At 42.9% G+C, this 25,791-nt stretch overlaps 1 protein-coding gene across 16 annotated transcripts in view; it reads right to left on the bottom strand.

Moving 5' to 3' along the window:
- Nucleotides 1-25,791, bottom strand: part of TLN2 (talin 2) — a 424,341-nt gene that overhangs the window by 263,810 nt on the left and 134,740 nt on the right. For 2 of the 16 annotated variants that reach the window (XM_026002287.2, XM_026002460.2), the window contains exon 1: nt 17,057-17,175. The exons of 12 other annotated variants lie outside the window; for them this stretch is intronic. The gene's annotated coding sequence lies outside the window, so the exon portion shown is untranslated. Of the gene's footprint in view, nt 1-17,056; nt 17,176-25,791 lie in introns of those variants that run through there. 2 more of the 16 variants (XM_072738713.1, XM_072738722.1) reach the window with 1 other exon arrangement.

Here is a 25,791-nt window from a genome sequence, read left to right as displayed (position 1 = left end):
GAACTGCATACTTTCTGCTCCATTTTGCTATGAACCTAAAAGGGCTCTAGAAAAAAAAAAAGTTTATGAAAAAGCAAATTAAAAAAAATTTTTTTTTAAAGGCAAGAAAAGAAGGTGAGTGTTGGTTCTCTATACACCACCTGCCCACCTGCACCTCCCCCCTCCCCCAATCCAGCACCAAAGCCAGGGAAATCCCTACAGAGGCCCTCAACACTGTAGGGAAGAGCCCAGGGACAGACTCAGGGTGGGACAAAGGGGGTCAGGTGTTAGAAACAGCGATAAAGAACCTGAGGTCACCTATACATTACTTGTTGGTATCAGAGTAGTGAGGTTGAGCAGGGGTTGCCTATGTAGCGTTCTAACCTGCAAGAACTGATCCTAAGAAGTTGGATTCTCCCTCCTTTTATTACCACTGCCACCTCAGCCTGTAATTTGAGGGTTATTTCATCATACTAGCACCTTAAGGACTGCTTCTATAGCATAACAATCAACTAAAGGACACAAAGAGAAAATGTGACTTCCCTAAGCCATCTGGTTTTCCTCTTCAGTGGAAAACCCATCAAGTGTAATAGAATATCCCAAGGCTGTAGCCAGGAGAAGGAATAGGCATCCTATTTAGGAGACATGCTAAACTCCTATGAACATGCAGAATGGCTCATTCCTCCAGCCCTCAAAGCCTGGTTGCCTGGGTGCTATGAGCCAACATATGACAACATAAAAGCAATGGCAAGAATCAAGGTGCGCTGTGAAATTTCATCAGCCTCTGGGCAACATAAAATAAGGACCACAAACAAGAACATCAGGTCATTTGGGTGGATGTTTTGGTTCATCAAGAGCAAATTAGCTACTCAGGTATACACAATGTGAAAATCAGGGACACTTTTTTTTTAATAAGTAAGAACCTATCATCATTGCCTCTGATTAGAAGCTGTTGTATCCCTCAAACTTCATCTTTCAAGAGCACTTCTGCTCCCCTAACATCTCTTACTATGTGCACTCGGGTCTCCGTGAATTGCCACCTGACCTATTTTTCAAAAAATTAAATCCTTATCTTTCCTCATCTGACCAGAGATTCTTTTCATATTCGTTATGGTACATTTCATTCAAAACCCAAACACCCTCCCTTACCCCAACAAACAGTTCTTTGGTCATTTAAATTTCCTCCTCTTCTCAGAACTTATCCAAATTCTCCTTAGCCAGGTCTCCTTCCTGTCCCAAAAGACCTTCCTTCCCCAGGGCCTCCCCCTACTCTTGCTCTTCCTCTCAATTTCCATGAATCTTGTAGATTTCTCTGTGTCATTTGGCAGGCAATTCATTATGTCAGGTTGGATTCACTCTAATACAGGTTCTACAGGGTTCTACCACTGTGAAAGATGGGGTATACTCCAATGCTCAGTACAGAGCCTGCTGTTGGGTCACCCAGGGCCAGTGGCATCCCAGTTCCCTTATACTCATGTGGCATGAACATGGGCAGTGTGCATCCTCTGAGCCTTACCTCACTCCTGTGCAAAAGGCAGAGTGGAGAACTTCCCTCACAAGCTAACCCAAGGGCCACAGAAGCATAAGGCTGGGGACAGACATTCCTGCAGTAAATGTCAACTTTCTTTGCCTTCCCGTGACACCTCCTGGCTCTCTAACTGGCATAAAATCTCTGAGATCAAGAATCAAGGCTCACGGGGTATCTGACTGGCTCAGTTGATGGAGCATGCAACTCTTGACCTCCGAGTTGTAAATTCAAGCCCTCCACTGAGTGTAGAGATTATTTAAAAATAAAATCAAGAGGGTATCCCGGGTGGCTCAGTGGTTTAGCGCCACCTCCAGTCCAGGGCGTGATCCTGAAGACCCAGGATCGAGTCCTGCATTGGGCTCCCTGCATGGTGCCTGCTTCTCCCTCTGCCTGTGTCTGCCTCTCTCTCTCTCTCTCTCTCATGAATAAATAAATAAACTCTTAAAAACATAAAATAAAAGAAAACAAAAACAGCCTTCCTGTATTCCTCTCAGGACATTTTCACCATTCAAAATTATAGTATGTGGTTTTAAAATAATGTCTTCAAATTAAATGTGGTGATTTTTGAGTAATGGAGTTTCAGATCTTTTCTTTCCAACTTCACGCACCATCTAAATACTGAAAACTTCCTGCTAAAAAGTTTGAACACCCACGAAATACAGAGTATTATAACAAATCTCTAAGAACACATCCCTCTGATTCCACAGTAACTGAAAGGCACTCATTTCATTCAGAGCCTTTCCCCTCTCTGTGCCAATCACCCTCACTGGCCAATCATTTGAAGCTAATACCAAGCACCATACCATTTCAACTTCTTGGTTTTATAAAACTAGTACTTTTAATCAGAAAATGAATAAAGCTATTGTCACTTAGAAAAAAATTCCAGTTATGCCTATGGAAGTTACAGGCCACCTCATTCCCAGTTGCACACAGCAAGACACAGATGACCTAATAGGGACTCAGCTGGCCTGAGTTAGGATTGCTGGCAGCACAGGAGCTGGCTGGCTGAGTGTGGGCAGGACATCATGCCCCACCCCTCTCTGCCCAGAGATCGCTGCTCCCAAGGAGGAAACCAGGACATGAGGCCTCTGCCGCTTCCACATCATCTGCATGGACACAACTAGGACTTTCTACTCTTACATGTTTCTCTGCCATTCCCAGGACTGGCTTCATTAACCAGAGTAACTTAGCCTTTCCTTGCTCTTTGCTACTAGAATATGTATTTGTTCTTTTTCACGAAGTCCAGGTTTCTTCCATATTACCCTTATATTAAAAAAAAAAACAAACAAACAAACCTTCCTTTTTCTTCCTCAATCTCTTGGGGAAAAAAAAAAAAACACAAAGTAGAATCCTGCTTGAGTCTCTTGTCTCTGTCCTTACAGAATCAGTAAAAGCAATTCTCATGCTCTCTCTCCTTCCCTGGGGTGAAAGAACAAGGCCTCTGTGGAAGGATGACTCCCCAGAGGGGTCCACTGACATCCCCTCTAAGGTAACTAAATTCATTTAAAAAAATTACTTTGGGGACACCTGGGTAGCTCAGGGGTTGAGCGTCTGTCTTTGGCTCAGGTTGTGATCCCCAGGTCCTGGGATCGAGTCCTCACAGGGAGCCTGCTTCTCTCTCTGCCTATGTCTCTGCCTCTCTCTGTGTGTCTCTAATGAATAAAAATATTTAATAAAGTTACTTGGAACCAACTCATAATTCAAATATAAAACTACTCAGGGCATTGTACATCTGGTCCACCTCACTGTGGACTCTAATTCTCTGTATCTGTACTACCCAGTATTATAGCTACTAGACACACAAAGCTGAAGAGCACTGGCAGTATACCTACTCCATATCAGTATGTGCAGTGAGTATAAAGTCCAGGGATTTGGGGATCCCTGGGTGGCTCAGCGGTTTGGTGCCTGCCTTCGGCCCAGGGTGTGGTCCTGGAGTCTCAGGATCAAGTCCCTCATCGGGCTCCCTGCATGGAGCCTGCTTCTCCCTCTGCCTGTGTCTCTGCCTCTCTCTCACTCTGTGTCTCTCATGAATAAGTAAAATCTTTAATAAAAAAAAAAAAAATCCAGAGATTCTTAAGTCTTAGTACAAAAAAGTAAAATACTTCATTAATAATTTTTAGGTCTTCTGAAATCTTAACATTTTGATGTAATGGGTAAAATAAATTTAATTTCACCTTTTTAAAATGTGGCTATTAGAAAATTTAAAATTTTAAGTTACCTTTCTAATAGAGCGTTTCTCTAGGCTCTAATTTCTTTCCATAATGGTGTAAATATGTTTCAGGTTAACCTAGCACAACTAGTGTTGTTTGAATATAGCCCTAAAGCTAAGTTTAATTCACTTGGACTTGTTTTTAATTATCTTGTATACTCCTCCTAATGGTTCCTACCAATTCCTATTAAGATTTAAATATTTAAGTATTCCAGTAAGACCGTTCCGGCTACCTTGAGCATAAAATACCATGTAATCATCAGATAGACCCCTTCAAAATGTGAATCAAAACATTTAAATGCTGCTATTTAAAAAAGCAATTCCTAGTCCATATTTTTTATCTCACAATCAGAATATGATAACATTTCTTTTGGCTGTTAAGACATTGGGTATTAGAATTGCACTCTATGCAGCTGAGAAAATATACAGACCCACATTTCTACTTTAAGACATGGGTGGGCTGGGCATTCTTCATCAGGAGGAGAGCCACTCACCTGCCTTCTACTGATTTCCAGTGGATAAAATCATGAACATCTGACTTACCTGAGGATTGAACTTTTTTTTTAAGTTTTACTTATCTGAGAGAGAGAGAGCATGCGTGCATGAGTGTGAGGACAGAGGAAGAGGGAGAGAGAATCCCAAGTAGACTCCACATTGAGCACAGAGCCTGATTTGAGCTTGATCCCAGGACCCCAAGATCACAACCTGAGCTGAGACCAAGAGTTGAATGCTTAACTGACTACACCACCTGGGCACCTCTGATTTTTTTTTTTTAAATGAAAAATCAAACATTATGCCTCACCTCTGAAGGTCAGCAGAATTTACAGTGCCTCCCAGCTATGTTTCCCTAATTGTCAGCAGTGATCAGAGTAAGCTGGATCTTTTTTCTTTTCTCCATGACTCCATGGAAATAGATGAACTAAGCAAAACCTCCATTATTTAGCCCAGTGGTACCCAAAGGATGGTCTGCCCACCAGTATGTGACTGGTCTGAAGTAAAGAAATGGAGAATACACATTTGGGAACTTTTATAGCAATTTAACAATTTATGTTGGCTGAATGTAATAAAAATAACAATGCTTTTATTTCATATGTTTTTCTCAAATATTTTTGAGTTTTACAGAAGTAGCCAGCCCAACACAAATTATAAACTGGATGACCCTTCATTTCAGAAACACTAAACCAACTCACCTGAATCCTCAATTTTCTGGTCATATCATTCTACAATTTTAAGAGTTGGGGGCAGAAGGGAACACATGTGGAAAGGGAGCTAGGACTGTGTTTTTAGGAAAGAAAACTACCAGTTAGAAGAGGGTGAGGGATGCCTGGGTGGCTCAGTGGTTGAGCGTCTGTCTTCAGCTCAGCTCGTGATCCCGGGATCCTGGGATCGAATCCTACATCAAGCTCCCCGCGGGGAGCCTGTTTCTCCCTCTGCCTCTTTCATGAATAAATAAAATCTTAAAAAAAAAAAAAAGAGGGTGATTAAAACAATTTCCATGACATAGCTAGGATGAGGATCCATAATATAGTCATATTTGTACATCTACAATTATAATACCCTCTTTCTGCAAATATATAATGCCATGGATAATATACTACATGGTTCTATAAATCCAGTGGTGATAGGTCCTAATTTCAAAAATACTAAATTATATACAAAGTCAAGTTCATAGGTGGAATGATTACACCTCAACGAAGCACAAATGTCAAGTGTTCATTATCCACGGATGGAAATCAAAGTGTTTTTTAAAAGCCAAGTGGAAGTTAGAAGCTAAAAATTCCTAGGTAAGGAGCCGATCAGTAGGCACCAACCACATATAGAGTGTTCTGAGCAACAGAAAAATGGAGAGGCAGCCTCTGAAGAAGTCACAGTGGAGCCCAGAAGACAGATGGTCCCCGAAGTACCAGGGAGTCAAGAGCTTAGGTGTGGAATCACTCTCAGACAGGCAGTCACTTCAGTTACATTTGGTCTCAACACTCGCTCCTTAGCCCTGGCTCCAGCCAACCGAAGATCCTAGCAAGGCTGTGTCCTTCTGGTAGCTCTGACTGGAAGCTGAGGACCTGAGCAGGAAGCCAGGGAGCCAGGCAGGTAAGCAGCTGTGCTCCCTCCCCAGTGCCGGCACTAACCAGCAGTCTAGGAGCCTGGGCAGCTACTTCCCCTCAAAGCCTCCTCATCTGGACACAGTGTTAGTAATGAATACCCCTCAGGGTTTAGGGACAGTTGTTATAAGATGTGGGAATTCCAGCAAGCTGTAGACTGAAAGGCCAGGAAACCACAGCCCAGAAGAGAAGGGGGATTCTTGGAGAAAGGGAACCTTATAGAGATGGTAAGGGGGAGACACTCACACCTGAGACCACTTCCCCAAGCCTGGACATTGGCAGCGACAGAGGAGGGAAGCCTAACAGGTGGCAACTAGGGGACCTATATTTTCCAGGAGAGATGGGAGGGGTTAGCATACCGGGGCTTAAAGCAAAGAGATAGGTCTGCAAACATCCTGGAAGTCCCCAAGCATCCATGAACCAGAGGCCCCTGAAAGGACACCACATGGCAAGAGGGTGGAGCAGAGGTGGTGGTCATAGCGTGTGCATCTCTGGTTGGGTCCCTAGAGGTGGCCGTGCAGCCTTCATTCTCCAAGGCTCAGGGCATCAGGGAGCTTAAGTTCCTCACAGGCCTAGTAGAGAAAGAAGTGAAAGCACGAGAGCCTAACAGAGTCCAAAGACAAGGCAGATGGAGTTTCAATAAGGAGGTTACAGTGAGGCCCAAGAGCAGGCAAGGGACATGTAAACTGGAGTACCATCAGGTTGAGAAACCACGTCAAGGGGCACAATTTCTGGACAAACCACACCTCATTGGGGGGGGGGGGTGGCTGTGAAAACTGGAAGGTAAGGCAGGAACAGAGAGCCAGTCAAGAGTCACTTTAGGAGCTGGGATGTTAATGGGTACAGGGGCAAGAGCACTGCAGCCTGGGTGTCTGGGGATATCCTGCCTCAGCTGTAGGATTCTTGCCCATGGGCAGGATTTTGCCCTTGAGCAGGTGGACAAAACTCTGTGCTGTCCCAGAGAGTAAAGCTGTTCCAGCAGCAAGGCACCAGAGCCCTATGCATCTGCACAGCTGGGCCCAGAGGTGAAGCTTGCCAATGCTCCCAGGAGGCGGCATCCAAAAAAGACACACTGGGGCCCAGAAAGCCCTGTGAACTCGAGCCAAGGGCTGGTGTGCACTTGTTGACAGTATAAGCAGGAGGAGAAGAATGTCTAATGTACAGTGGAATCTTGTACAGAATGAACAATAGCTTTGAGGAAAGAGAGAGAAAGAGACTGAGGAGGGCACAGAGCAGCTTCTTGGTGAAGCCAGGGCTGGCCAGGAGAGACACACGTAGCTAGAAGGAATAGATGGACACAACAGGAGGGCAGCTGTGAGGTGACACTGAGGAGTTGGGGGGACACAGGGCAGGAAAGCCTGGGGCTGTCAAAGGAGCTTGGAATGAAAGCACTGGCAAGCAGCATTTGGGCACAAGTTTGTCACTGACAGAATGCAGTCATCAGATACTAACTTTTCAGGGACTTCCTAAACCTCTGACTGGTACCACATAGACTGGCATGAAAAGCCTGGCAGAGAGTGGGTTACAAAGGCTTCATTTTCGGGAGGGGAGGTAGCTGTCAGTAGCCCAGCTAAGGGCACATATGTGGGGAGAAGCTTCCAGGCAATAGAAGGCACCTGCCACCTGAGTATTTCCTTTGAGAAAAGGGCTGTGCCCGAGAACCCAGGAGGAGGAATTGAACTTACAGAACTAGAAGAAAAACAGGTACCTGTTATGTTCCTATCAAGTGCTAGGCAACAGAAGCAGCATCCACACACCTTAGTAGATGAGGACACAAAAAGAATGAAAGGCAGCCCAGTCTGTCCCACCCTGGGATACTGTGACTCAATGGAGAAGGATAGAGAGTAGACTAAGAGAGACCTGAGCAACTTATGAACCAAGTGGAAGAGAGATTTAGTATGAAGCATTTGTTAGGCTTAATACTGGTTCATTTATTTCTAAGGATCATAATTACACTTTAGAAAAGAACCTCAACCTCTTAGAGCTGCATACTGAAACATAAATACGTGCACACACAGACAAAATGCTAGATTGAGGATTTACTTCAAAATAATCCAGTGGATGGGGCGCCTGGGTGGCTCAGTCAGTTAAACAGCTACCTTAGGCTCAGGTCACCATCCTAGGGTCCTGGGATCATGCCCTACATCAAGCTCCCTGCTCAGTGCTAAGTCTGCTTCTCCCTCTGCCTCTGTGATCTCTCTCCCTCTCGATATCTCTCTCAATTAAATATTTTAAAAGATAATTGAGTGGAGAAGGAGGGGTTCTCAACAAAATAAAATGGATCCTGTATTAACCACAGGAGCTGGATGATGGGCACATGGGGGTTCCCGCTGTTTTTCCTACTTCTGCAGATGACCACCATTTCCAATTAGAAAACAAATTGGAAGCAACACATGAGCAAACATGTGTTCAACATGTGAACACATTGTTTTTAACCTAATTGTTAGGACAATGACATTTCTGCACAAACTCCTAACTCTGAAAGTATGATGAAGATGCTTCAGGCTTTAAAGGTAGTTCTTTTAACAGTTGCACTGGGATAAAGTATTTCAAGTTTTCTCTAGAAGCAAGATTTGCTGACTGTACGTACACGCAGTCATACTTGAGAAGGTCCAGGGACTACACCTTCCCAAACAGGGTGTCACCTTGACATCAAAATTTGGCACCTTCCCCTCTGATGACACGAACTAAATTTGACTGATTCACAGGCATGATGGACAATAAACTTCTGTCATGCTTTGATGTCCAGTTAAGGAATCAAGCAATAGAAAGGTGCCAAGTGTCAGGCCCATCTCTGGAGCACTATCACTGTGATTGGCATCCCCATTTTAAAACCACCAGAAAAATGGCAATAATCCCAGAAAAAAAAATACGGACTATCTACTCTAAAAGTTAATAGCAAACAATGTTGACTTGCTAATCACCAATAGCCCTCACTTTTGAGACCCACATCATGACCCCATTGAGCTGGGTTAGAAGGTAAACTCTCAAGAAGTAACAGCAATGAACCCAAACACCACCCCTCCAGACAGACAGACACCCTCTGTCCCCAAACTCAGGGCATCTTATGCTACCACTCTGGGGAGAATGGTCGTAGGCCAGTGTTTTTCACTCTCGAGTAATTAGGCTCTGGGGAAAATTGCTGCCATTGTTCGGAAAAAATTTTGGTGGTCATATCTAGGGAGGGGTGCTAACTGGCGTCAGATGGTTAGAGATCAAGGCCATTGTTCTACAGGCTGCAATATACAGAAGAGCCCCACACAATAAAGAATTATCTGGCCTAAAACAATGTCAGTAAGTTAAAATAGAAGACCTGGTTTAAGCAAGTAGAATTAAGTGTTAAAGGTATTTTCAAATATTGTAGAGAGGGAGGGAAGGGAAGAAAGAGAGACAAGGAGAGACAATGAAAGAGAAAAAGATAAAGAACTGACATGGTCTTTTTCAAGTCTTTTATATATTTCTACCAATATCCTTTAGACAGATGTGATATTTGATGCCACATTCTCTAATGTAACTCTCTTTTGTCCACTAACATGAGGGGCCAAACACTCGAGAGACTACAATTGCCAAGACTAATATTTGCTTTTTTCCAACAGCCATGTTTACCCAAGATTATTCTGTTCTTGGTGAACTAGAAACCAACTGTTGACACACTTGGTAAAGAGCCAGGGAATAGTCTGGCACCCTTCCCCATGGGAGGCAAAGGAAGAGTGTGGTCCAAGAAGATCACTCTGGAAAAACCACCTAAGGTTTTAGATGAACCACCCTGAAATCACTCTGGAAACAACCTCCTATCAAGAGTGGAATCCTGTTAACATTTTCAATAGCTCTGGAGTCTTGAAAAGAGGAAAAACAAGGGGGAGACCACAGGAAGAAGGAATGTGGGTTAGAAGAAAGAACAATTATCACCAAAGAATTTAACAGTGCTTTGACCTGAAGAAAGCAGAAAGGAAAAGTCACAATTATCATTCCATCCACTGTAACTTTAAAGCCAGGAGAACTAGCTTTAGCTTGTTAACTCTGAGATATAACCCAAAACTGACCTCCACAATGACCAATAACAACTTCTCATTTGAATTCTACTGTTTGCATCTGCTTATGTAGTGTGTTTACCTAAGGAATTGTGGTAACAGAAATTCAGCTGTACCTAACCCTCACAATCACCAGATTTCTCATGTGCCACAGAGTTTGTAATTCACAGTCATTGCCCTTTACCATAAAAATTGAACTGTAGCTACAGTAACTATCATGAAGTTCACCTGCTTCCATAAGTAATGATTTCTAAAGACTGTACCAACTTCGCATATAAACTCCAGATGCTACCCCTTCAAGAAAGTCTGGGCACTATAGTGTGCCTGAGACAACAATCCTAATGTCCTAGCAATCCTGGGGACCAAATGCTTGGACAAATGTTCCTGCCTCTAGAGAAAACTTTCTCAATCTCCTGGCTTCTCCTAGAAAGGAGTTGAGGCTCTAGAACCAAAAAGCTCAGGCCAGAGGTGCCTGGCTCCAAGTGTCCATGACTTTGGGATACACAGGACAATGTTAGAGCAGACTTTCTGGTCCTCCCATAAGGACATAGACTCAATCTCTAGCCTGTAATGGTTGAATAGTGCCCCCCCACACACACACACACCCACTGCCACCAAAAGATATGGCCATGTCATAATCCCTGAAACCTATGAATGTGACCAGATTTGGAAAAAGTTTGTACATTTACATCTTGATATTGAAGATATGAGAATAGATCATCCTAGATTACATGAGTAAGTCTGAAATCCAATGAGAAGTGTCCTTGCAAGAACTACAAAAGACAAGGTGAAGGTCAGTCCGTATGAAGACAGAGGTATAGGTTTGGATCGAGGGGCCCACAAGAAGTTAGAGGAGAAATCAGGAATGATTCTCCACTAGAGCCTTTGGAGGGAGCATGGCTCTGCCAATACCCTGATTTTGGACTTCTGACTCCCCAGAACTGTGAGAGAATAAATTTCTGTTGTTGTAAACGAAATGTAGTAAAATATGCCACCCCAAAATATGCACTTGGGCAATAGGCAAGTGAAAAACAGTAAATACAAGGAGAAGCTTTCTGTCAACTCCTCTTATCTCCCTAAATAAATTATCCTAAAGAAATTCAATTATATAAATCCCTTCCCCAGGAGTTTTATCAACCAGGGAAGGTTGGCTTATTCAAGAAAAGAGACTAGAAGTCAACACCACACCCAAATTCTGACAAAAAATCCCATCTATTCTTCAAAGGGCCCATTCCTCTTTCCTAAAAATCACTTATTCTTCTAAAAGGCCTACATCCCCCTCCCTTTCCTTATTAACATGATGTTTAAGCCTGAATTCTAAACTACCTCTTATAGTTTATTCAATTTTACCCCTTATGTATCTCTCACATATACATGAGGTATACAGGCTAATAAACTTGTTTTTCTCTTTTTAATCTTTTATTACAGGGGGTCTCTGCTAACAAATCACAAGGGCAGAGGAAAAAATACTATCCCACACACACGAGTCATCCAGTTTGTGGTAACTTGTTAAGTCAACTGTAGGGAACTATTACATGGTCTAACACTGGGCTTATCCAGCCCCAGCATCTCAGAATGGCTAGGTCAAGGACACCTAGGACAAGGACATCTTCCTTGTCCCTGAAAAGCTGAGGAAGATGGAGCTGGGGACAGGTGTTCAGCCTTGAAGGCCATGGATTTTTTCCAGACAACTAGCTCTGGGGCATGGTATAGAGAGTGTTTTGGTCTTTCATAGGGCAGACCACCACCCAAAGAAACAACTCTTCTCAAAGGGTCTGTGAGAACAACCCCAACACCTTGTGGGCTTTCGGATAAGAGACAGTCATCATCAACCACCTTTCCTGTCATTTACTACGGATCTCCCATGGGCTTCATTAAATGCTTTCAACACCATTAGGAAGTAGCTACTTGGTCTGAGTTTTGATTTCATCATTCTCTGCATTTTCTTTAAATTGCCACCTCTTACATATATAGGCCTGAAAACACTTGCTCAGTGTAGCTCCTAAGAAGAAAATGCTCTGGTTGGTATGGCTCCTGAGGAAACTGGGGCATAGAGTGGCTTGCGTAATTTGCACCAAGTCACTTGGCCAGTCAGTGGAAGAGCCAGTACCATTAACTAAGCCAACTCTGAAGCCCAGGTTTTCAGCCCCATGCCCACAATCTACTCTGCCTCCCTATGGGCCATGAAGGATGTCCCTTCCCCTCCAGCCCACTCCTTACCACCACGCAGCGCTACCAGGCCTGCTCCAGCCCCACAACAGCAAGGGCCCCGTGCCTTAGGCACTGCCAGCCTCCTTTCCCTTGGCTCCTATACCTTACAGAGTCTAATTAAACAGTAACTAGGTATATATAAATGCTCACGTCCTAGATCAAGGGCTCAAAGAACTCAATTCAATAGACCACAGTGACAACTGAGTAGTCACATCATAAGAACTACATGGGACAAGAGGGAGTTCCAGAGGTCTTAAACCAAACGTGTCCTCGTCAGCTACAAACCAGCTCAGACTCTTGCCAGAGTTTATGATCCCCCTATAAAGTCACACAGTATTCAAGAAAGGTCCTGACACTCTTTGTCAGAAATACCACCACCCCAGGGGAGGCATTATCTGCTAACCACTAGGACTCCAACCTCTTCCAGCCCAAATCCACCCTCCCCTCCACAGTTCCATTGAGTCTCTAGGACAAAGGTTTACAACCTTTCCCTTAAGGGCTACCTTTAAGGAAAATACTTTGACAATGTGTTTCAAACATCTTAAAAATGCCAAGTCCACTGAACCAGTAAGAGCAAGGTCGGAGATCTATCCTCACAGAATCACCTTAAATGCAGAAATGTTTTCAAATATAAAGATGCTAAACATTCGCTCTTTACGCTACCAAGAACTTGAAAACAATTTCATGATCCAAAGAAAGCGCTAAGTTAATGGTGTTTTATTTTCTTGACTGGGTATTACATGGCCAGAAAAATACTGTTTATGAGAACTTGAGAAACTGCTTACTCCATAATAAGTGGAGAAAACAGAAAGCAAAATTGTACTTACAGCATGATCCTGGCTATGTCAACCCAAGAAATAAACCAACCAACCTATCTCTCACCAGGAAAAACAGGACAGGAAGTTAATCAAAATACAAATCTGAATGGTGGAACCAAGGGTTTTTCTCTCTTTTACTTTGAATTCTTTCATGCATCTTCTGTAATGAATATGCATCACAATTAGAGTTGAGAACAAAATGAACATAGGGGGGGAAAAAATTCCTATGGCTGCTGACTTGTCCAGAATGACTGGCATTGAGCCCTTGGCCAAAGTTCATTGACTTCCCTCCTCTGCCTCCATGGCTACTTCCCCATCCCCCATGTACTACCCTTCTGGCCCATATAATTCCATCATGTTCCCAGCATCTGCCTTACACCCTTCCTGTCAGTGCTTCTACATACACTGGTGTGTGTTTCATTTCTCTCTCCCACTACGATGTGGGTTCCAAGAGGGCATGGGATTTCATCTCTTCATGAGTCACTCCTGTAACCCCAGAGCCTAACAAAGTTTCTGGCACATCCTGAGGTTCCATCAGTGTCTGCAGAAGGCATGAATAGAGAAGCCTTGAACACCTCACTACCTGGAGGCTCCTTGCTAACCCTTTCCCTGGTGGCCTGGCCTTCTTGGCTCTTACACCTTACCAGGAGCTATGGGTTCCCACCTCTCTTTTCATGGAACACTTACCTGGCCTCCTCAAACATCTGCTGTGCTCTATTTTAGTCATCTCTTTGTCACATAGGCAGCAGCAGCCACACCAAGTCAACAATGACCACTTACATCTGAGAGTCTGTAAATGTCATCTCCCCTTCCCTCGCAATAACCCAGAGGTGGTGGCTCCAGTCATCATCAATCTTTCACAAAGGAAACTGAGGCTTAAGTATGTCAAGTAGCAACCTCACTCCCACAGCAGGAAAAAATAAGGCTGTCTCACTGTGAAGCCCAGGACTTGACGATGCTCTGCTGAGCCCAAAAGTCAGTGTTTTTGTCCTCTGCAGTGGACTGTCAACTTCTTGTGGGCAGGAACTACATGTTGCTGTTCTTGAAAGGTGGCTGATATTGCTGCACATAGACATTCCGATTCTTGCAGCTTTGAGCCGCAAGGCAGTTTTAGTGTGGGCTGATTCATTATGTGAATATGAATAAGTGAGGGTATTCAACGTTTAGTCATCTCTTTGCCACATTAGCAGCAGCAGCCACACCAAGTCTGGTGTGGTCTGCCTGGCAAACAAGAGTAATCAAAACAAGTTCAAATTCATTCAGATTAACACATGGCTATGGGAAGAATTTAAGGGTGCAACTGTTGCCAGACAGTGCCCCTCACCCCCAAACAATCAATCAGAAGCACTTTTTTAGAAGTGCTATGTTAATTGTTCTCAAATACCCATTAGCATAGATCCCCCCAAAACCCACTATTGGGCAATAATGTCAAATTTCTGTCACAGACTGTATTTCAAAAAGCTCTTTTAGGCACATCATCTGTCATCTGATGCAATTCATTATGTAAATGCTTCAATGTTTTCACACTTTCCCTAGAATTCTCTAAATCAGGTGAACTTTCCATTATTCCAAACTAATCTCTCACTATCCCAAGTGAGTATTGTTAAAGCTTCTCAAATTAGTTATGAACTTTGCTCACCCTGGCAAGTCAAGGGAAAGTTTGCACCTGAGTGGTTAGCAGGGCAGCATGTGGCCCTGCAGGGTTTCCACGCTTATTAACAGCTTGTCTGAGATCACTGCTAGCCAGTCTCCAGCAAGTAGACACACATGTTCGTATATCCCTGGCTGCACCTCTCCCCTCCTTGGGGCTATTTGCACAGGCAACAAACAAGTATCGTAAGCGTTTTGGAGAACATGTGTGTCGACGGGGAGGCATGTAGCATCTTCCACAGCATGATAAATCTAATGTGGTCAGGAAAAATCACCCAGAACAATGATTTGTAAGGAAAGCTATAAGGTATAGAGTGCAGCAGGGGCTAACATGCAGAACTTCTTTATCCACGTATAAAATCTTGGTTTCCAGATTGAAATGAGCATTGCTGCCACCACAGGCAAAGGCCCATTCGGCCTTTCCCAAAGAAGATTCTGAGAGTCCCTCCCACTGCCTGCAAGACCAGCACCCTAACCCCATGTGGAAACCAAAAGCCTGGGCTGGCTGACCCCTACCACTCTATGACACAGCAAGTATCCAGAGGTCCATCTTATACAGAGAAAAGCCCAGACAAGGCCTCTGAAGGACCAAGTCTGTCATCATCTTGCCTCATACAAAACATGTAGCTCCAGTTTCTGAGCTGTCTCCATCCCTCACCTGTAAAATATGACACACACTGTTTAAAGCCCCATGGGACATGGGCAATAATTTTGAAAGTTGAAACACCACCAATGAGGCGACGCACCTTTTTTTTTTGTTTGTTCGTTTTTAATTAAAAGCTGCTTAGGGACTCTTACAATGGCTGGGCAAGCAGGAATTACGTGTATGGCATCAGCTAGGCACTGGGAAATAAGAAAAAGAGTAAGCCTAGGGGGGATCCTTGGGTGGCTCAGCGGTTTGGCGCCTGTCTTTGGCCCAGGGCACGATCGTGGAGTCCCGGGATCGAGTCCCGCATCAAGCTCCCAGCATGGAGCCTGCTTCTCCCTCTGCCTGTGTCTCTGCCTCTCTCTCTCTCTTTCTCTATGTCTATCATGAATAAATAAATAAAATCTTTAAAAAAAAAAAAAAGGAGTAAGCCTAGAGCTTTGCCATAGAACAAGTCTCTCAGTGACAGGAGAGGTCAATAAAATGTGATGCACATTGCAGTGTTCATCCAAAGTGTTCCTCTGCAGGGATCCTGGCCGGGACACTGGTGGGGTACCCTGAAGGAACCACAGAAGGCTTCCCATAGGAGGCCAGGAGGGCTGGACTCTGAAAGGATGACAGATGCCTAACTCAGCAGAGGGTCAACAGAAATGGGGCATGATGTGCAAGAGGTGGCGTGAAGGCGCAGTCAGCATGGCACTCGGGGGCAAGCACCACCACCTGGGTTAATTGCATTTTGCCCTCACTATTCTTCTGTGACCCTAAGAATTCCCATGTTAAAAAAGAGGGCTACAACCTAGACAGAGAGGCCAATCTCAGCCACGCCTTGCAGCATAATCACTCTGCTCCCAGCATGAAGTTAATCAGGTAAGGCAGGAAGACACATGGGTAAGAAAAGAGCAAACCAAAATGGTTTAGAGTAAAACGATTTAAGATTCTAAGTAGACAAGCCTGTAATAGCAAGGTATTTACATGATAGGAGGCATAAATTGGCTATAGATAAAAATAAAATTAGAGCACACAGCTAGTTTAAGAAAAGACAACTTCAAACCATTCAGGTGTACCTACTATATGCCAGGTATCAAGAATTTGCATCAGAGTAAGACACGGCCTTGGCCTCCAGGAGGGTTGAAATTCAAGAAGAAAAAGTAGCAAAGCCTTCATCCAACAGTGAGTGGTAGGAGCTAAAAAAGATAAACCCACCGGGGCCTGCCTTTGGCTCAGGTCATGTACCTGGGGTCCTGGGATGGAGCCCCACATCCACATTTAGCTCCTTGCTCAGCGGGAAGTCTGCTTCTCCCTCTCCCTCTGCCTGCTGCTCCCCCCTGCTTGTGCTATCAAAAAAATAAAATCTTTAAAAAAAAAAAAAAAAAGGTAAACCTGGGGCATCTAACAGACTGGGACTCAGGAGAGGAGGGACAGCCAGGAAAGCTTTCTCATGGGAAAGAATGTTTCTTTCTGAAGACTGAGAGGCAAGAGAAAAGGGGGAAGGGCTGCCAGGGAGATCAACCAGGACAGGGTTCCTGAAGGAACAGGAACTTGGCACTTGAGGGAACTCTCAAAGCAGCTCACCAAGGCTGAGCCAGCCCAGGGGGTCAGGAATATTCCAGAACATGAGCCAGGCGTGGCGATCTGAAGACAGAGGACAGCAGCAGGCCTCCGGACACAGTCACAGAAATGGATACCCCCTTTTGCAAGAAAAGAGACTTTTGATCCCAACATTTTCCTCTACCCCGTATCAAGTGCCTGGCTCATTAGCGCTTGGAAATGTTGGCAATTGTTCCTGGAATGTCAGAGCCCTGTATGCACTTTTTGTTCAGTAAGACAGGAGTGGAGAATTTAGCCACAGGACTCCCTAAAGGACTTTAACATAAGGCAAACTCACCTGTAAAATGGTCCCATGGCAGAGACCCTAATGAAGGCATCCTAATTATTCCACAGGAGGCTCTGGGCTCCTCTGGTGAAAGCATTACTGTGAAGGAGAGCGCTTGAGGAAATGTAGACACACCCACTGAGGAGGGGCCTCCATGGGGTGTGTTACATTCCTTTGAAAACAGGGCCCCTGCTATAATTTGTATAATCAGACCAGAGATTGGACTGCACAACTGTGGCCCATTTATTACAATATCATACTCCTGCCCAGGAAACCCCACCCAAGCTTTTGTTTGGAATTCTCTTCCTTGATTAGGTGTAAGCCCTATTATTCCCGCCACTCAAAAATAACACATGGGTCTGCTGAAGCTACAGTGCACGGCACAGTGAGAAACAGAGTTTTGTGAATCAGGCTTGCTAGTTCTTTTCTTCTCTCGTTTTAGGATGATTTTTCATTTCCTGCTCTATAGAAGAGTGGGAAGCAGGGACATTTTATATAAATGGAAAAGCAAATCGTATTTACTCTCTGAAAGAGCCATGCAAGCCCAAGGGACTGCTCCCCAGGCTGTGCACACAGCATCTCACTGCCTCCTGGCCCTGAGGTCCAGGCTGCAGCTCCACACACTCAGCTAGCTGGAAGGGGTGAAGGAGGCCTCCAATCCCCATCCCTGGGATCTTTGAAAATGCTGCTCCTGGTGGGGCTGCTGCTCCTTACTCTGCCTCCCAGCAGGAATGGCAACACTGTGATGCTATTTGGCCTTTGTTATACAGTCCACCAACTGTAGGCTGAGGAGCAGAGTAGGGGTCACCTGCCAGACTGCTGGTAAACATAATCCAAAATGATTCACTCATACAATGAGAGACAGGTACAGGAAAATTTCATCTCAAAGCAGTGAGATTAGAATTGGGAAAAAGAATGAATCACTTCATTATTTAGCAAGTGGAATGAAACCTGTTTTGTGATGTGTGTAGCTTGAAGGGGAAGCCGTAGGTGCTATGGGACCCACCTCTCATCTTGCCTCCACCAAAGCTGTCTCGGCAGGGCTGGAGCTCTGACCCTAAGGAAGGAATTTTGGTCGGGCCAGGGACCTCATGCTCTTGTGGCTTGGTTCAAAGGGGCCAATTTTGGCCAATGGGATTCTCCAGTAACTCTAAGCCACTCTAGGTGGTGGAACTCTAGCTGGGAGGATGGAAGATGATGATGTCAGAAAGCCTGGGGCTGGGGAACCATAGGGGGCAAACTGACCATCATGACCCCACAAGTTCATATGGGTGTCAAGGAGATGAAGGATACCTCAACACAGGAACCAGGGATGCAGGAGCCCAGGAGAGCACCTTGATGGTCTCCCAGCCCAATTCCCATGAACCCTTGTGCTCTTCATTTCCCATCCTGGGAGATCTTCAAGACACACTAACACCTTCCCTATTTATCAAATTGGTGAACAGGTTTCTATCACAACCAAAACTCCTTGCGTAAAATAAGCACCTGATATAGGTCTGGCACTGTGATAATAGTGCCTTCTCAGAGCTGGTATAACAGGTAAAAATCCTTGGTGGGTAATTGCAAAATATGGTAGCATGGCTGCTCATGAGAGAATACACACGGTCTTTCTGAAGAATAGACAGCAAAGCTCGCTTTGGACCAGATTTGCCAGAGAAAGCTCCTTAGAAGAGAAAGGCCTGCACTTTGCCCACGAGGAGCAGGAAAGGCGTAGGTCAAAAGTGAGGACCACATTACTAATCTCCCTGTGAAGCCAGGCTTCATTACCACAATTCCTCTGGGCTCAGTCCACATCCGTTGGCCTCAATTCCTTCAACTCTAGCCCACGCATAACTGGGAGAGGCTCTGCTGGCAAGCCAGCCTGTTTCGATTTTTGGTCATCCGAGTAAAATACAGCAATCCCCAAAGGTGGCTACTTAGAGCTCTCTTAACTTGCCTGCACTCTCAAAGACAAGAGCCAAGTCAGGCTGCTGGAAAAGTCCTGCCTCTGAGCTTCTCCTAGTCTCCTCATTGCTCACATCATTAGCAGAAGACAAAGGGGATTGTCTACCCACAACAGTCTGCATGCAATCCGGAGCTACATCCTGAACCAGTATGATAGGCCATCAGAGACTGGGGTGGGATGGGTGGGATGAAAAACATAAATACAATATAAGCAGGTCCTTAAGAAGTTTACCATTATCAGAGGAAATATGACATGTACACAACTGACCCAATCACACCTGCACATCCTAATCACTATGAAGTCCATGTAAAGAGAAACCATTTCTAAATTGCGTCTGCAAGGAAATCTTTCTTAAGAAATGCAATTGAAACATAAAAGGCCGGTAGTTAACATAGGCAAGATCAATAGTAGTATACAAACATGGTTTTAATTACTAAGATGAATTATAATGATGGCTTTCAATTTATTGTTATTATTATTTTTTTAAGCAGCTAAGTGTTGTCTTCTAATGTTATTTTACTCAGAAACCTGATAAGCCATGCAGGATTATGAAAGCAGAGCTGCTCTGGTTTAAATGGGGGGGAATGGGAATCCCAGGGTCCTGCCGGCTTCTGAGGGCCCTCCGCCCAACACACAAAAAGCTCCAGGAATCACAGCTGGAAAACCCTTCTTTTAAATTTATTAAGGACTTATGGCTTTCAGGCACACACGGTAATTTGAAGTTTACCTAATGGAAGTATTTACAGGTAGACTCTACTAACAAGAAAGGGCCGAAGCTTACATTATGAGCTTTAACTCTGCCAGCGGATCTCTGGGCAACAAAGATATGGACTCCTCTGCCCCCCTTCCACCACCACCTGAAAGTGTCAGAGCCCTGGGGCATCACATCTCACATCTTGTATGCTATTCTTTTCTCCTTTTCCATCTCTAAATGCCCTGCTCCTGAGAAAGCCCCAAAGTCCCTTTACATCTGACTACTAAGTGAGAGTTTTCTGAATTTCAACCCTACCAATGTGTTCTCAGGGCACATCTAGAATGTCACTCCATCTGCCCTAAGGAAAACAGGACTTCCAGAGCCCAAGACTCCACCCCAGTCTGGGTTATCGCCACTGGCTAAATCACTGTATTCCACCCACAGTCTGCTTCAGTAGGCCAACAGGTTCATTTAAATCAGTGAGAATGGGGAAAATTAACAAGACAGGAAACAACAAATGTTGGAGAGGATGTGGAGAAAGGGGAGCCCTCTTACACTGTTGGTGGGAATGTGAACTGGTGCAGTCACTCTGGAAAACTGTGTGGAGGTTTCCTCAAAGAGTTAAAAATAGATCTGCCCTACGACCCAGCAATTGCACTGCTGGGGATTTATCCCAAAGATACAGATGCAACGAAACGCTGGGACACCTGCACCCCGATGTTTCTAGCAGCAATGTCCACAATAGCCAAACTGTGGAAGGAGCCTTGGTGTCCATCGAAAGATGAATGGATAAAGAAGATGTGGTTTATGTATACAATGGAATATTACTGAGCCATTAGAAACGACAAATACCCACCATTTGCTTTGACATGGATGGAACTGGAGGGTATTACGCTGAGTGAAATAAGTCAATCGGAGAAGGACGAACATTATATGGTCTCATTCATTTGGGGAATATAAAAAATAGTGAAAGGGAATAAAGGGGAAAGGAGAAAAAATGAGTGGGAAATATCAGAAAGGGAGACAGAACATGAGAGACTCCTAACTCTGGGAAACGAACTAGGGGTGGTGGAAGGGGAGATGGGGGGGTGACTGGGTGACGGGCACTGAGGGGAGCACTTGACGGGAGGAGTACTGGGTGTTATTCTGTATGTTGGCAAATTGAACACCAATAAAAAATAAATTTATATAATAAATAAATAAATAAATAAATAAATAAATAAATAAATAAAGCAGTCTTGTCCAAAGTGTACTCCTAGGATTTCTGCAGAGGTCCTGTGTTCTAGGGAGTCCCCAAATGCCTCAACATACACCTACCTCATAAAGGTGAGAAAAAAAAAAACAAGTAGAACCTTAAGGAATCATTAACACTTTTGTGTATGATCCCCCCCCATTATATTTAACACTTTCTTATAAAAAGCAAATATTTTCTTACATAGAAAAGTAAATCAGGAATGTATGAATGAATAAATAGCAAATTATAAGTTCCATTAAAGTCAGGATGGTAACAAGGATGCCTATTACTACTGAACATTTTACTTCATCCTCTAACCCAGGGAAATCTAAGAAAATGTTAAAATGTTAGCAAAAGGCAGTATAATTTTTCCTTTTTTTTTTTTTTTTTTTTGGAAAAGGAAATGTCAATTTGCCTGGAATCTCAGTGGATTGCAGATGGTCAGAAAGAGTAAACTGAAAAATGGTTCAAAAATGTCGTTAAAAAAAAAATTCCAGAGGCACCTGGCTGGCTCAGTCCATAGACCACGTTACTCTTGATCTCAGGGTTGGGAGTTAGAGCTCCATGTTAGGTATAGAGATTACTTAAAAATCTAAAAATCCCAAAAAGGGGTAAGGAAGGGGGTGATGGAGAAAAAGTAAATATCCAGAAATAAACCTAAACATAAATATGTCAAATCAGTCTTAAGTTTTACTGAAGAACACAGAAGATCCAAGTAACAGCACTACTACTGCCCAGACAGGAAGACCCAACATTTTAAGATGGCAATTCTCCTTCCATTACATTATAAAATCAACATAATGCAACCCACGTTGCAACAGGATATTCTGTAGAACTTACAAATCTGATTCTAAAGTTGAGCTGGAAGAGAAAGCTTCAACATGACTGAAAAATGTTTTTAAAAAAGAACAATGAGGGGCACCTGGGTGGCTCAGTGGTTGAATGTCTGCCTTTGGCTCAAGTCGTGACCCCAGGGTCCTTGGAATCGAGTCCCACCCTCAGGCTCCCTGAAAGGAGCCTGCTTCTCCTCTGCCTATGTCTCTGCCTCTCTCTGTCTCTCTGAGTAAATAAAATCTTTAAAAAACTAAAAAATAAATAAATAAAAAATAAAGAACAATGAAGGGAAATCTATCCAAACAAGGCTAAATATTGTAAAGCTACAGTAACTAAAAACTGTTGTCATCACAGAAATAGATCATTTAATAGGATAAAGAGTGTAGTAAGTGAACATATATTTAGGATACAATCAGTGTATCATTTAGACTACTGTAGAGCAAACCATTAGATTAGATTTTATTTTTATTTTTTTAAGATTTTATTTGTTTATGAGAGACACAGAGAGAGAGAGAGAGAGAGAGGCAGAGACACAGGCAGAGGGAGAAGCAGGCTCCACTCAGGGAGCTGGACGTGGGACTCGATCCCGGGTCTCCAGGATCGCACCCTGGGCTGAAGGCAGAGCTAAACTGCTGAGCCACCCAGGCTGCCCCTAGATTTTAAATCAGTACGGAAAGAGCCAACTGTTTGATCCATTATAATAGGAAAAGTAAGTATGCACAAAAGTGAATATCCACAAAAACAAAAATGAAGTTACCGCTTTACCTCTGTGAGACACACACAAAAAAAATGTCAGGTGGATAAGAGAGAGAAAAGTTAAAACAAAACAAAAAACTATTAAACCAGAAAATATGAAAAAGATAATTTATATTTACAAAGCCCAGGAGACACAAGTTCACAGAGCAACACCAAAGTCACACCTTTGGTTTTCTAAACACAAAGACAGGCTACAGAGACACTATTTACAAAGGGTTTTTTGAGGGGGGAATTCTATTAACTTCACTACTTTTTACTCTAAAGTTTTGTATAATATTTAAATTTGTCATCACAAGTTAATCCAAATATCGTTAATGACATTTTTAAAATAGAAGTTTACCCAAGAAAGGTTAATTTAAAAGAACACTTCAACTCAGTCCTTCCATAAACATTCAAATTAGAGTTAAGCAATAAAGTTTACTTGCTATTTTTCAGGAATAAAAGTCTGAGCAATGTGGATAATTATCTGAAATATTTTACTTTAAACATTCTTAGTGGCTCTCCCATAGACATTCTGAAAGAGAAACTATGCACTTCAAAGGGTGTGCCTCGAGGCTTTTGATGATTATCTGAATGCCTGCAACAGTCAACAAAAAATATCATCCCAAGGGTAAACTAAGAATCTCACAGGGAAAAGACCTTGTGATTTCCAATATATGGGAAGGGCTTTTTGGGGTTTGGTTTTTTTTTTTTTTTAAATGGGAACAGCATTTAAATTCTGTGAATTTTTCATCGCTAATGCTTTATGAAAGAGTTTTTTAAAAAATCCACGTCTGCTAAACCCTTAAGCTTTCTCCGTATTTCTAAGGAGACCTACTGTAATCTTGCTGGAGTGTGGAATTTGGAATTGAGGTGCAAAATTATCACGTAAGGGATACTTCCTTATTGGAAAACAATCCTATGGACCTAGGCGTGTCTCACTGTTAGGTTAAGAAACTGACACTCAGGTATAACAGACATCTTTTCCTTTCTTTCCAGAAAATAATCCTTCCCGAACTTAGTAAAGTCATACATCTTATTTTATCGTTTTTTCTAAGTATTTAACAGGTAACCCAAAAACTGTACAATTTCTCATGTCCCACCATCCTGGAAACAGAATACGCCTCTGATTTCGAAGGTCTGCAATTTTGCTGAGTTTTTCCATCAATCAAAGCTACTCATGTTTTAGTCTTTCTTTTCCAGGAGCATTTTTACTGTGTACCTCTTTAAATCATCCTAAGTGAGAACTATGGCTTTCTAACAGAAATAGGGTTTTAAAATGCAATCAAAATTCCCTATCTAGGGGCGCCTGGGTGGCTCAGTGGTGGAGCATCTGCCATGGGCTCAGGTCATGATCCCAGAGGTCCTGGGATCTAGTCCCACATCAGGCTCCCCAGAGGGAGCCTGCTCTCCCTCTGCCTGTGTCTCTGCCTCTCTCTCTCTCACACACGAATAAACAAAATCTTTAAAAACAAAAACAAAGAAAATCCCACAAAATCCTCTATCTACTATCAAAAGCTGGCACAAGGAGGTTTCACTTCCCCCACCCCAGATCAACTCATCCATAGGATCCTTCCTCACTCCAAACAGTCCCTTTGTGACTGACACAAGAGGGATCAACAGCACATCTCTCACATGTCCTCCAGCCCTGGTGAGGACAAGGGTTCCAGACTCACTATCACAAATGTGTTCTTCACACCAAAATCATTCCAGGAACATCTGCTGCAGTAACTTATACTAAGCATCTTGACTGATCATGGGTAATGTTTACCTGTACGCATTCATTTATTAACCACTTTTCTATCAGGAAGCTGAATTCTTTTGAATCCTCTGTCAAGCCTAGTGAGAGAAAATAAAATTGCAAGATGGCATCTGATTTGTGTTCTGTCACTTAGGTTATGGGCAAAAACAAAAATTAGAGTAAAAGGTATTTATCACAAGCTAATAGTCACTTAGCTCAAAAATTAAACAACAACTATTGGGAAGCATCATTTGTGCTGTTTTTCCTGCCGACAACTTAAGTGTTAAAAATAGCAAGAAAATATTTTTGTGCCTAAATTATATGAAGTTAACCAAAGCATAATGTAAACAGTATACAGAAAGCAAATACTCAGCCTCTTCCATGTTAAATTATGGATATATAAAGTATTTCTTTTTATGTGCATTTTCTTAAAAGGCTTGAAATGACTTATCAAATTCTTAACATTCTTGAGGAAAAAGCGGGAAAAGTAACAATGAGACTTTTACATTCTTTTTTAAAGTATCTGTAGGATTTGAGTTTTCAACAATTCTGTCATTTTTAAAATAAGACAAATGCAGAAATAATGCTGGAAAAGATGTACTGAAAAGGACATTGGATAGAAAAGTAAATTTCTTATGGCACAATAAATTGGTACAACCTTTTTCCACAAGGTATGCAATAGTTTTAAAAATACTGATAGCCACTGGCTCAGCAATTATTTATTTTGTAAGTTTTTCATAATGCAGCTGTCAGTTTTACAAAAAAAAAAAAAAAAAAAAAAAAAGCAACACAGCTTAATACGTTCACAAATTGCATCCCTAAAATGTAGGCTTTGGCAATGTAGGGTAGGTAAATACTAGGATAGTCGAACCCCTTTATTTGCGGTGGTTAGTTACATTCTTACGGAGTTACCACTAACTGTGAATTGGCAAATACTGGACTGTTCCTCCAAGGCGAAATATAGGGTCAGGTTCCTTCAAGGCAAAATACTGATTAAGAAACAGTCTTGTCGTCTGGTGTGTATTTCTGTTTAAAGACAGCTAGAAAGATCATTAATATGGAACTCATGGCCAACAGCACTATAACTCAGGCCTGAAGTTATCCAACACATGTATTTTCTCTGCAAAGCATGTAATAGTTTCTTACACTTATGAACACTACACAGCAGTATACTAGGGGGCCATTTTTAAAAGCAAAACCACTAATAAAAAGCACAAAAAATCTGAAAAATGTGGCACTCAATAGGCCATGGAAAGGACAGTCAAGACAGCTGCAATAAGAAGCATCACTTTGTTTGACTTCAGCTGGGAATAGGTGCATGAGGTGACTCTATAATTTTTTGCTTCTCTGCACACGTGTGTCCAAGGCTGTAAAAGTACCTGGAGTAATGATTTTATGCTTACCGATCAATTTTAGCAAGTATACAAATCTGCAAGTATAGAATCTGTGTATATTGATAATCAACTATATATGGCTTAATAGTTACAACAAAATTCTCAAAAATTTGATTAAGAGCCAAGCAGAGAGATATCCAGGAAAGTTTTCTTGTCTGTTAACTTGGTGG

Source organism: Vulpes vulpes, chromosome 15 (genome assembly GCF_048418805.1).
Source record: "Vulpes vulpes isolate BD-2025 chromosome 15, VulVul3, whole genome shotgun sequence".
NCBI classification, from domain to species: domain Eukaryota; kingdom Metazoa; phylum Chordata; class Mammalia; order Carnivora; family Canidae; genus Vulpes; species Vulpes vulpes.
This window is presented reverse-complemented; position numbering and strand designations above follow the sequence as displayed.